The sequence below is a fragment of the Petaurus breviceps genome, unplaced genomic scaffold (assembly GCF_028583685.1).
Source record: "Petaurus breviceps papuanus isolate PSGF00001 unplaced genomic scaffold, PetGlider_PUasm1.0 126, whole genome shotgun sequence".
NCBI lineage: Eukaryota > Metazoa > Chordata > Mammalia > Diprotodontia > Petauridae > Petaurus > Petaurus breviceps.
Genome location: NW_027185655.1, coordinates 16,459,749 through 16,470,376, shown reverse-complemented (window position 1 = coordinate 16,470,376; position 10,628 = coordinate 16,459,749).

Below are 10,628 nucleotides of genomic sequence, written 5' to 3'. Positions count from 1 at the left end.
TAGTTTCCAAACATAAGGTCAAAAGTTCCCCACCCCTGGATCACAATTGAATCTACCCCAGAGTTACATCAAGTTTAAACACAGCACTTAATACCCAAATGGAGGTCTTTTCTTCATCTTGACACGAGGCAAGTTCTCAGCAATCTTAGTTCCTGGGGAGACAAGGCTTAGCAAGGCCATAAGATACATTGCCAGTCCCTTCATGAATTTATCCTCTGTCTGTAGAACAGTCCTAGAACCCCTGAACACATTAGCAAAGCCCTCTCCCAGGATTTCTGTAAACATACAACAAGAAAATCCTTCTTCAGGGCTTCTGAACCAACAGAAAGGCTCCCAGACCCCTGCAACAACAGCACTGTCCTTCACCAGTGGACAGTATTCACTCTGTCTGCAGGACAGTCTCCAGACCCCTGCAACAACAGTACTGTCCCTCACCAATGGACAGTATTCACTCTCTGTCTGCAGGACAGTCTCAGGGCTTCTTAGCGAACAGCCAGGTTCCAGGACTTCTTCAACAAAAGGACTGTCTTTCACCAGTGGACAAATCTGGCAAAATAACATCGAAACAGACAGACAAAGTACCAGCAAAACAGCCATGTCTCCTCAGTCCTTGGCAGCTCAGGGGGCAGGTCTCAAAAGTCCAGGGCAATTCAAAGTGGCCACCAGCAATTCTCTTAGCCTCTCTCTCCCTCCACGAGGTGCTGCTTCCAAAAAGATCTTCCGCCTCTCTCTAGTGTCTCTCCAAATCTACATCACCAGCTCCTCCCAGTTCAGGACTTTCTTTTCACATCAACAAGCCCATCCCACAGGTGGGATTAACAAACTCTGGGTTTTAACACAATCAATTTGAAAACCAAGCCAATACAGGGGAATCTTTAATTGCCATTACTATCACACTAGGCTAGAAACATAACACTTAGCCAAGAAACCAACTTAGCCAAATCAGTAGCAAAAATAGAAATCAGAGAAAGTACATATGAGAATATATACCAAACAATAGAGAGTGAAGGAACTTTCCCATTGAGAGTGAGGTAACTCAGCTCAGCCAAAAGAAAGGGAAAGAATCCTAGATCTTATCCAAGGGAGAGCTCCTTGTATTCTCTAGTGTAACAAGCTGGGATAGGGGAATGACAGACACTGCCAGCTCCTCTCATGTTGACTTCTTCCCAGGTGGCATCTTCAGTCTTCTCTCTCTCCAAGCTGGAAGGCAGCAGCATCTGAAGCAACTGCAGAAGCCAAAAAGACTTAGAGAACTCCGAGAATGAAGAGACTTGAAGTGATTGTAGCACTCCTTGCCAACTCTGGCTGGCCCCAGACACCGGCATAGGACATTGATCGCTACCAATAAGGAGAGAGTCTCATACCAAACTAAAGGGCTTTGGGATTGGGGTTACATTCCTCCCTTGGACAGAATCCCTTTTCAGTATCTGGCAAAGATTCGCTGTGGCAAATCTAAAACCTAGAAATATATGGAATACACAAAAATATTAGCACTTTAAAACAAGGGTGATTTTCCTGACATCCTAAGTTACCAACCATCAGCACCACTGAAACAGAAATAAATAAATGCACATTAACAGTACTTGCAGTAGACATGGCACTATACAGAATGTCACCTTGGGAGGATATTACAGTGACAACAAGCTTAACTACATACAGAATATATAACAAATGCGCATTTTTAAAGTACATGAATATCCATAGTACATAGCAATCAATCCAAAGCAACAGACATAGTTAACAAAGCAAAGTCTGCTAGGTGCATAAAATACAACTAAACCATAAGCATTAGTGTATATAGAAAACAATTCACATATTGCTATACCTTAATATAACACAATCAAATGAACTTAACAGCAAAATATTTTTAAATGAGCAATAAAACATGCAATAATCCACATACATACATGTGTAACTATATCTGTAACATCATAACTTAAGCTAGTGACTGGTCTAATAGGCCTAGATCTTCCTCCACTGACTGATCTCTCAGTCCTCATAACAGAACTAGTGGCTGGTATGGATGAACCATCAGGATCATTAAAGACTTGTGTATCTATACCTGCACTAACAACCATACCAGGTTGGCTATCGGTATTTTCAAGCTTTATGGGTTGAAACTATACCCTAGGAGTCTCTGTAACAGTTCTGGGAAGGAAAGGATTTGACTCTGGGTTCAGTTCTCCCATTCCTTCCCAGGGTGCATCACATTCAGTACTTATATCTGGGTCAGAAAGTCTTTGTACAGCTGGTGAACAGTCTCCTTTTCTCAGCTTTTTCCCACAGAAATGTCTATCATATCTCCCTGCTCATTTGAAAATTCAACTAACTCTCCTGTGGGTAATAGGTCATTGCAGTGAATAGTCCTGACAGAACCCCTTCCATTTTCTGGGGCTATTTTGAGAACAGGCAAGTTTTCAGTCTCTCTATTATTTTGTATGGGTTGGCTTTCCAACAAGTCAGCTTAAATAAACGAACAGATGAAAGCAGTATTTTCCTTGTCTTTTTCAGACATAGGCATCTGGTAGGATCCACTATACAAATCCAAAATTGAAAACCACTGGCTTCCTAGCAGACAATCCAGGGCATCTCCCACCCATGGCATAGTGTTCCAATCCACTTTAATCCTTTTGTTCAAAGTTTGATAATCAACACCTGTCTCTATCTTCCCATTTTTCTTAGGCACCAATGATGAAGTATTTGTGCTTGAGTCCCAGTCATAAGATCATGTCTCTTCAAGTCTCCCAATCTCTCAATAAGCCCCTGTCCTGTGAAAAAAAATTGTCTTATTACAGGCCTGATTCTGTTATCAGAACAGACATAGGGGGGTCTTGCTCAAGGATTTTTGTCCCTAGCTGGCCCAAGGACTCTCCCTTGGGCCAGATCCCCAAGGTCTATGCCTCTGGCAGCTGAACAAAAACTGTCCTTTCTCCCTCAATGCCTGGTATCAACAAAGTTCTCTCTGCAGACTCACTGTATTTTCCTGTCCACAGATTATAGGCACCTGTTCCCAAGGACCCCTGATATGTCCCTTGAAGTTCCTATATTGCCTAATTAGCATCCCAGGCATTCTTTTCCCTTGTCCCTTTTCCACATTACTTCAGCACCATCCTCATTAGCTTACAGGTTTCCTAAGAACCCTTGCCACCTTCTATTGGCACTACTATGAACTTTTGCCACTTGACTGGTTGATGGTATGAGTGTGTGAGTTAATTCTAGGCAACTCTATATTGGCATTCTTGGGGTCCCAGCACCCCAAACCTATTTACCACCACTCTAGGAAGCATAAGGGCTGTTGGATTCCTTGATGATGCCATTAGCCAGCATTTCTTCAAGACCATTTCTGAGATCTTCCTTCATAGACAAAAGAATTCTTCTAGATTTTTCTCTGGATGGTCTGGAATCAGTGAGTTGGATTCTATTCATTGTACCTGGCAGATATCCCATGTCCCACTTGCACAGTGAGAACATCCTTGTCCTCTTGCTGAGCTCCAGAGTCAACCTATCCTTCCACTCCTGTAGAACTGGTTAGTCTTCCAAGTCAAGGACCTCAGGGTCCATATTAGGAAGGGAACAGTTGGGGCTTCTGTGATTTTCCCTAGAATCTCTATCCTCTAAACAACCTGCACGGATGGCCAAAGTGGACAGGTATTGGATCCCAGCTTGTCACTTGAAGTTCCTGCTAGAATTTTGAAAAGAACAGAATTAGTTGCAATCAGTGTTAACACTCCAGTGAGTCATAGAGTCCAAACATGCCAGAGTGTCAATTTTTCTGTTGACACCAACTACTTCCTTGGTAGATTTCAAGCTCACCTGGATGTATCCCAGGTATGCATAGTCTCTCACTCAACCTACCACATACAAGCTCTGTCATAAGCTTTAAAGGTATTTTAGTCAAATACATGGTGTAAAAAGTTTGGGAAATGATGATAACTTGAGATCCACTGTCTAGGACACCACTGAAGTCCACACTTTCAATTTTTACTATCACCTCTGTGTAAGTCTCTTCCACTTGGACTGCCCCCTCCAACATCAAAGCTAAAGTCTGTAAACATTCCTACCAGGTGGCATCTGGCCTTGCCTCTATGAGTCTATCTGCTGCCTTTGCAGCTATCCATTGTAAAGCTATTTGTCAGAAACATGGAAAAACATTCCAGTATCTTTGCTGAGAAAACTTCAGATGGGGTCATGAAGAGTTAAATGACTGAAAAATGACTGAACAACAAAGTACAGGTTCAGGAGGTAAAAAGATAAGTGTGAACCCAGACTGGAGTTTCTAACAAGCTTTTATAGAGAAAATTACATCAGACAAACAGAAAAATAATTTAACATATAACAATCTTTATCACCTCTTGGGCCTCATCAAACAGCTTTATCATCTCATGCTTCCTTCAGTTAAGGTTGAACAAACCAAGGTAGAACAAATTATTGTACTAAATTACAAATTTAATCACTGAATTTGGAAAGCTCTATATTTATAAAACTACGAGGCTACATTTTAAAGAAGCAACAATGAGCTAACTGAGAGGAAGGGATTTATACGTCATAAAGATAACCAAAAGTTTGGTGTCAGGGAAATTCTTGCAGAAATAGCGATGAGAATCCTTCCACAAATGAAATCTTTTAGTTGGTTTTTATAGGTGTTGTATACCATTCTTCCTCTGATTTGGTTCCTTATCTCAGAAATGTCACACGTTTTCCCTTAATACTATGGTTCCTTGAGTCAGGTTTTAGCCAGGTGAAGTTAATATTAACAGGAAACAGGCTTCAGTTAACCAAATGTTCCAGGGGAAATGACATAATAAAATTGAATAAAAGGAAAATGCAAAATGATCATCAAAGAGTGGAATTCTTGGATTTGATTGTGAGAATCTCTCCATAGGAATGCCTCCTTTGATTAGAAAGGTCACTACCTTTTAAAGAAATTCCTCATCCTCAAAGCATGGATAAGTCTGAAATTGCCACAAATGATTTCCAACTGTCAAAAATTCTCAGGCAGCATTAGAAAAACTTTCTGAGTCATCTCACCTCCCTTAAAATAAATGACCTTAATCCTACACTCTTGCAGTCTTTTCACTTATCTGCCCAATATTCTTAAAAGGTCCTCCTTCTTAAAGTCTGGGTCTATTCCTGATATAAGGAAACCTCTATGCTTTTTCATTACAAAAGCAAGACAGTGCCCTTCTCTTAACCTTGTCCATATCTCTTCTAGATATTCCTCCATGTGTGCCCACATTAACACATAAATATTAATGCAATTAATAAATGTGCAGTATTGTACAATAATGGTCTACTGGATTAACATGCCATACTTAATATAAAAGTCCAGCACAAGGTATGAATTGGAGTCCTGAAAACAATACCAATGACCTTTTCATGTATCAACAAGTATCAAGTAATGACACTGTTGAAAGTTATGGTGACTCAGTATTCCACTGTTTCCAACCCTGCTTATCAGTCAGTGCTGGGAGAGGCTCTGGTGGAGAACGAGTCATCAAATCTTACTGTATTAGCTGCTCTTTGTCACGTCCCCCTTCCTGCAAATTGTCACATTCTGGCTACCTTAGGGAGGAACTGAGATGCAAGGACCCAACCTCTTGCTGAAGTGGACCTGTCTGGATTGTCTTAAAGTCACCTATAAACGCTGGCCCCAGGGGCGGCCAGGTGGTGCAGTGAGTAGGAGCGTTGGCCCCCGGCGTCAGGAGACTCAGTTCCAGCCTCAGATACTCGGCACCCACACAAAAATAACTGGCCATGTAACCTTGAGCAAGTTACTTAACCCCGATTGCTTAAAAAAATAAAAAATAAATAAAAGCTGGCCCCAACTTGAAGCCATTGCTGATCTCCAGTGATCTCCCATTTACCTCAGTGATAAGCTTGTGTAAGTACCTTATGATATGCTCCTTTTTAATTCTCTTTGTCCTGAGTTTTGCCTTGTTAATCAGGGTGAAAGCCCAAATAAAGAATTTTCCTTTCAATATCATATTCATTAGCATTCAGTCTTTCAAAAAATATGCCATACTCCAAAAAAATCCCACCAAAAACAAAAAATATGGCATATCAATAAAGTCAGCAATCATATAACAGTCGCATGAAGCCAAGCCAAGATAAGTTCGTTACATTTCCAAAATAAACTAAAACAACAACAAAAAGTTACCAAAAAAATTCCACTATACCACAAGGAACAAAATTATCTGTGATTCTAAAAGGAGTTCTACTTCCTATGAAGAAAAACAAAAGAAAATAATACAAACAAGATTGGAAGATAAAATCACACTTCTGAGACAAAACTGACCACCCAAAGTTGAAACTTTCTAAGAAGCTTCCCAGGCTTCAAGTGCTTGTTTCATCTCATGGTTTGTTGTGGGGGTCAAAGAGTTCATGGACTCTGACAACCTTCAATCCACTAAAAGCATTTATTGAAAGTGATGCTCTCCATGGGCTGAGCTCCAAGAGGAACCAGCAACTTTGTAAGACAAGACAGAAGATTTTTATGGTGTAATGATGCTGATTACACAACAAATATTAAAAAGGCAGGAAAGGGTTCTTAAGGGATTAGGTAATAGGGGAGGGCTCCCAGTCTTAGCAGAACTACACATGCAATTATACACAATGCATACAGAAAAACCCATTGGGGAGGAAGCCTTAATATATGATAATGATATCATGATAAACTTCTTTATGTCATAAGTTCACCTAAAGGACAGTTTTTGCTATTACTGTACTGGTGCCTACATGGGGAAAGTCCCTTCCACTGTCCTGCTCAAGCATCCTGATGATGTTACTTTGTGATTGGTCAGCTATTGTGGTCCTGTCTGAGACTAGATGGATGTGGTTGTGGTTGAGTGCATGGACACACCTGCTCTTCCTGTGGGAAATATGAGGAATGGGTCTAGAAGCAGAGGCTGGCTCCAGGCAATGGCTGGCATCCCATCACATGGCTGCAACTGCTGTTTCTGTAAGAAATAGGAGTTCATGGGCACACCTGTTGTATTAGTGAGCAGTGAGGCATCTATGAAGAAGTTAGGATATTGACTGGGGGGGAGGCTATGATTGAGTCTAGGGGCCCATAGTGTGGTTAAAGTCAGATAGTGTGGCTAAATAAGGACATGCCTGCTGTCTGGTAGGGCCCATAAGGAAGTTAGAAGGTTGGAGATGGGGGCAGCTTTATTAGGATCCCATCATGCTCACCTGAGGCAACTTCCATGCAAAACAAGTGTCAGTTTCAGGCATATCCAACTCTTCATGACCCCATTTGGTGTTTTCTTGGCAAAGATACTAGAGTGGTTTGCTATTTCTTTCTCTAGCTCATTCTACAGATGAGGAAACTGAGGCAAACAGGGTTAGGTGACTTGCCCAGGGTCCCACAACTAGTATCTGAGGCTACATTTGAACTTGGGAAGATGAGTCTTCCTTACTCCAAGCTCGAACTATCTACCATGTTTCCCCGATAATAAGACCTATCCCGAAAATAAGCCCTCCCCGTACTGTGTAAGATTCCTCTAAAATAAGCCCTCCCCCGAAAATAAGCCCTATTGAGATTGATACTGTAGTGAAGGTGATCCCCTGTACTATATTATGGTACCTTCTGTATGCACCCCCCCCCCGTGAAACGCACGCCTCGCTCCGAGCTGCATCCAATCAGAGCTGCAGCAGTGAGTGCGTCATCCTGTTCTTCTCCAGTGATTTGCTTATTGAATAAAGGTACATTTTTTTGTTCACATTTACCTGTTTATTAAAATTGCTGTCAATGTTCATTAAAATAAGCCCTCCCCTGAAAATAAGCCCTCTGGTGTTTTTCTGTCCCAAAAAATTAATAAGACAGTGTCTTATTATCGGGGAAATATGGTACTACACTACCTAACTGCCCACTGAAAACAAAGGGCTATGTTAAAAAAAGAAGAAGATGACTCAAGATTCACCAGAAAACTAAGGGAAAAAATTATATAGACAGTTCCTCAGATAAAGGTCTCATCTCTCAAATATACAAAGAACTTTGCCAAATCTATAAGAATGCAAATCATTCCCCAATTATATTCAAAGGATATGAATAGGCAGTATTCCAATGAAGAAATCAAAACAATTTATACTTATATAAAAAAGCTCTAAATCATTATTAATTAGAGAAATGCAAATTTAAAAAACCTTGAGATATCATTTCATACCTATTAGACTGGCTAAAATGACAGAAGGGGAAAGTGACAAATGTTGGAGGGGATGTGGAAAAAATTGGGACCTTAATTCATTGTTGGTGGATTTATGAACTCATTCAACCATTTTGGGGAGAGATTTGGAATGATACCCAAAGAGTTATTAAACTGTCTATACCCTTTGACCCAACCATACCACTATTAAGTGTTTCCCAAGATGATTAAGGAAAAAAGGAAAAGAACCTTCATGTTCTAAAATATTTATAGCAATTCTCTTTGTGGTGGCAAAGAACTGAAAACTTCAGGATGCTTATCAATTGGGGAATGGCTGAACAAGTTGTGGTATGTGTTCAAGACAGGATGCTACTCTGCTACAGGAAAGGATCTCTACAAAATAATGAAGAGAGAGATGAGCAAAGCCAAGAGAACACTGTATACAGTAACAGCAGTATTGTTGTAAGAACAACTGAGCCATCAAGTCATTCTAGGATGTATATCCAAATTAACTGCAAAAATCCGATGGAGGAAGATGCTGTTCAAATTCAGAAAAAGAACTGACAAAATGTGCCTGCGTGCCTGTGTGTGTGTGTGTGTGTGTGTGTGTGTGTGTGTGTGTGTGTAATGGTAGCCATCTTGAAGTGGGTAGAGGGAGGAGGGAGAAAGAAAAGTAGTAAGGTAGCTTCTCAGCAGAGATCTCTAAAGGAAAAGAAATTTGCTATTACTCCCCAGTGAGGCTTCCAGGGAGAAGGATATCCTGACTGGCAGACTAAAGAACGCTGAGATGGTGGTCACACAGGGCAAATCCTGGTATCAATACTGATATTAGAACAGACTGAATGCAACAAGGCACCCTTCCTTTTCCCCTACCCCAAGCCCCATCTAGCCATATACACAGCAGCCTGACACCTTGGGACAATTCTATCTAAGGATGAATCCCTCTGGATAACATCCTCAACTCATATCTCAATGATTAACATACTTTCAGTCCATTGTACCTTCCCCAATTTAAGTAATTTGAATTCCTAGTCATCACTGTTCAAACCTCTTTCTCCATTCCCCACTAACAGCTCCCTTATTCACATCCCTCTCAACCCCGCTAATCTCTCACTCTAAAGTTACCCAACCTTTCCTGTGCTCTCTGGAATATCTGTTCCATAAGTAACAAACTAGATTTCATCTTAAATCTTTTCTTTTCTTGCCCCCTCCACTTCTTGCCCTCACTAAGACCTAACTCCCTCCTGATGACACAGCCTCCTATCCTTTCCAAGACCAGTTGCACTTTCACTCACTCCCCCAGACTCACTGGTTGTGTTGAAGGAGTTGAAATATCGCTGGTTCCCCACAACAACTTTCCAGCCACCATCTCTACCACTATCCCCCAGGAATTTGTCCTCTTTTGAGCTTCATCCAATACATATATATCACCCAATTCTGGTAGCTGTTGTCTCCTAAGAGACAACTCCTAAGACACTGTCCTTCCTTCCTCGAGAAGTTCAGCACCTGGCTCAGATTTTTTCTCCTCCGTAAGTCCTACCCTCATATCAGGGGACTTGTACATACATGAGACCCTCGCTCCCATTCTTCAACCTCCCCAATCTTCTTTCCCTTATGCTACTCTTCTACCTCACCATGGCTCCCCTGGAGAGGGTCCTCCCCTTGATCTTCTCGTCCCCCACAACATCCATGGTCACCAACTCCGAAACTTCCTTACCTAACCCTAATCCGTTGGCACTCCTCACTTCTCGATGGGCTGCACTACTTTGGGATGTCTCCGCTTGGTTTCACACCATATCTGGGAAGCTCATTATTGGAGTAACTTCATGACCCTGTCACATCTCATTCACTTAGGTACTCCATCTCTACCCTCCGCTGCACTGATTGAAGGATGGGGCCATGTCCTGCAAATCTCCATTTAAGGAGAGCTCAGCTCAGCAATCTATTCCTTTTTTTCACGCCTGACTGTTCCACTTTGGGAATTCTCTGACTGCCTTCTCCACCGTATTTCCTTGGCAGGTACCTCCCCCTGCACCTGCTTCACAGCTTTCTTTTGTGTCTCGTGCTCCCCTATTAGATTGCAAGCTCCAGGACAGGGAATGTCTTTCTTTTGTCATACTTGTAAAACCTAGTGCTTAGCACAGTGCCTGGCACATAGCAGGTTCTCAATAAACATTTATTGATTGGTTGATTTCACTGGCCTCTCTGCCTTGTACTCTTGAACCCTTTGGTCTTTATCTTCACCATGATTTTCAATTCCTCAACCCGTCATTTCTTTCCCAGGTCATCACCCCTGATCTGGCTACACCCTGCACTCACCCATGCCCTTGACCATTTTGACCCACGGGTAAACCATTTTAACTATACACTGCCCTCTTCCCTTGAGTCCCTTGCCCCTTTATCCTACAGACAATCTTGCCCTCCAAGTCCCAGCCTTAAATTACTCACACCAACTGCTGCTGCCTTTCCTCTTATTCACTTGCA